This window comes from Solanum tuberosum, unplaced genomic scaffold, assembly GCF_000226075.1.
Source record: "Solanum tuberosum cultivar DM 1-3 516 R44 unplaced genomic scaffold, SolTub_3.0 scf00031, whole genome shotgun sequence".
Classification (NCBI taxonomy): Eukaryota; Viridiplantae; Streptophyta; class Magnoliopsida; order Solanales; family Solanaceae; genus Solanum; species Solanum tuberosum.
The window spans coordinates 1,758,503-1,761,587 of NW_006238957.1; positions in this window are offsets into that span (position 1 = coordinate 1,758,503).

The window sequence follows — 3,085 nt, forward strand, 5'->3', positions numbered from 1 at the left end:
TCATAGGAAAGATCTTGGAATAATCTTTCCAACGCCGTCAAGTTTACATGATTTCGAGTTCGTATAAGTGAGATATGTCCATTGGAAGTTGGACTGTTTGAATAAGGAAAGTCCAATCTGGATTTGGAAGGGTAGTTTGGTCTTTTCCATACCCAAATTATTAATTCATTTTTGGTAATATTTCTAAGGGTCTAAACTGAAATTGGTCAGTTTACTCTTTTGAAATTAGAGTTAGGGTTTTTGGAGAAAGAACGCAAGAGGAGAGAAAAGGAGAAAAGAGCCAAAGATCATCGTTCGTAAGGTTTTTGCTTGTGGATTTCGTCAAGGGGTGATCCCTACGAGGTATGTGAGATAACATAGCGTTTGGTTAGTTCACCCACATGCCAATCATATTCAATTCATCAAAGTATATTAGATTTGAAAGTAAATCCTTTGAGTTCTTGATGAAATTCGTTTGAATTCTTGTGGGTTGTGTTGTTGAAGTTTTCTTGAGTTTGATTCATGTTTTTAGGTGTGATTTTGAGTAGAATCTGATGTATTTTGAGGGTGTAGTCGATTCTAAACGTTTGGGGAAAGAACCATTGGAGTTTAGAGGGTTTAGAGATGAAAAACGAAGGAGAAACATTGGAGATTTTCTAGGCAGGGGCTTGGGGCGTCGCGCCTCACAGAGCACCCCCACTTCAAAGTTTGAAGTTTGGGCTCTGGGGCGACGCGCCAGCCAGAGCGCCACAACTTCAACTCTGAAGTTTGTGCTCTGGCACCCCGTGCCTCTCAGAGCGCCACTGACGCCAGCTCTTCCCATTTCTTTCCCACCTTTCCTTATTAGTTCCTTAGCAATGTACCTATGTTTTCTAGTTGATTCCAACACTCTTAGGTACATCTAAACATCAAGAAATAATCCATTAATGTGAGATCATGAACCTTGAATCCATAATTAAATTCAAGGAAAGTTAAGAGTCAAGTCTAGAAGTTAAGAAGCAAGTCAAGAGAAGTTTATAAAAGTTTTCAAAAGTCTTTCACAAACGTTTTAACTTTGTTTTAAGACTTAAGTTTCGAGTTAAGCAAAGAGTAAAAAGTTTAGTTCATTTCTCAAAAAGCTATAAGGGAACTAAGTATTGCTAAGAGTTTAAAATGTTTTTCACATTTGAACAAGAAAGGGAAACACCGATTTTCAAGAGAGCTTTTAAGAAGTTTTGAGTAATTTTCTCAAACCAAAGAAAGAAGTTTTGATTTAAAACATATGAGCTAAGTGTATTTTGGTAGTACTATTGAGCACCGATATGGGGATGCGAGTTCATATTAACTCAAGTTTTCATAAATCATGTAGCCATCATGGGTAGTGAATGATCATACTTTTTAGATGACTCCTTAAGTTGCTTTTTAGCATAGACTAGTGGATCCACTTAGTTAAGGCGTTCTATATGACGGCAAAGTATAGAACAGTTCTGGTAACGTGGGCTAGATGTTGTATCACCACTTAGGCTCATAGTGGTGGTTGTCGGTTTAGAGAAAACTCCCACAGAAACCATATTACTTTATTACATGAGTAAGTTGAGTTTGTTATTGCATTTCTTTAACGAACTGAGTTGCTTTTCTATTGTTTTAAAAGTTTTCTATATATTGCATGTGTTTTATTGCTTTATATTGAGTTAAGTTGTTCAAGGGTTAAGTAAGGTCAAGGTAAGTGTTCCTTTCAGATTCTTTTCATGCCTATGTTATGTTTAGCATTCCAACTCGTATACTCGTACATTCGATGTATTGATGCCAGTTGGCCTGCATCTTTTTATGATGCAGACACAGGTAATTAAGATCATCATCCAGCAACTCATTGATCCAGTTGAGCACTCAGAGTCAGTTGGTGAGCCTCTTTGCATTTCAGAGGACTCATTTTATTTTGCTTTCGGTATTTCATTGTTAGGATAATCAGGGGTCTTGTCCCGCCATCCCTCTTTGTTTTAGAGGCTTCATAAATAGATAGTTATAGTTCTTTAGTCTTATTCATTTAAGTTGTATACATTTAAGACTTGAGTTGCCATTTTGGCTAAGTTATTATCTTTTAAGATTATTGCATGGGTTGTATTTCTTAAGTTTACGTCTTGTGCTGAGTAAGTAAGTCAGGCCGAGGGTTTGCTTGAGGCGAACAATGGTTCTCGAGTGCCAGCCACGTCCAGGGTGTAGGCTAGGGGGTGACAACACAGAGTTCAAGAGTCCTAGGGAGTCTATGAAGCCGTGTCTGTAGAGTCCTAGTTATCGGTGTGAAGCGCGCCACATCTATAATTAGGAGGCTGCAACATTTAAGAACTATATCACTTCTTTCACACTCATTTCGTGCGTTAGAGTTTGATCTCTAAAATTTTTCTTCTAATTCGTGGTTGCGCATGTTTTCAGATAATCATGCCTCCACGAAGAGATGTTAGAGGTCATCCTCCTAGACGCAATGTTGAGGAGCAAGGGGTACCCAATACACCTGAAGTGCAACCCCAAAGGGAAGTTACTAATGTTGAGTTCATAGAAACAATAAGAATGTTAAGTTAAGCTGTGACTAACCAGGTTGGGCAACAAAGAGGAGCTCGACAAGAAGAGGCCGACACTTCGAGGATTCGTGAGTTCTTGAGGATGAACCCTCCAAGTTTCACTGGTTGAAGCACTTCTGAGGATCCAGAGAATTTTATTGAGGAGCTCCAAAAGGTATTTGATGTTATGCACGCTGCTAATATTGAGAGGGTGGAACTAGCTGCATACTAAATGAAGGGCGTCACTAGGATTTGGTTCGATCAATGGAAGAAGAACCGAGCTGAGGATGCACCACCTATGAGTTGGGCTTGTTTTGAGGAGGCCTTCTTGGGGCATTTCTTTCCTCGAGAACTGAAAGAGGCTGAGGTACGAGAGTTTTTTACCCTTAAGCAAGAGTTGCTAAGTGTTCATGAGTATGGGTTGAAGTTCACCCAACTATCTCGTTATGCTCCGGAGATGGTTGCGGATATGAGGAGTAGAATGATTTTGTTTGTTGTTGGGTTGTCCCGTCTATCAAGCAAATAAGGTAGGGCAACGATACTAATTGGGGACATGGATATATCGAGGTTAA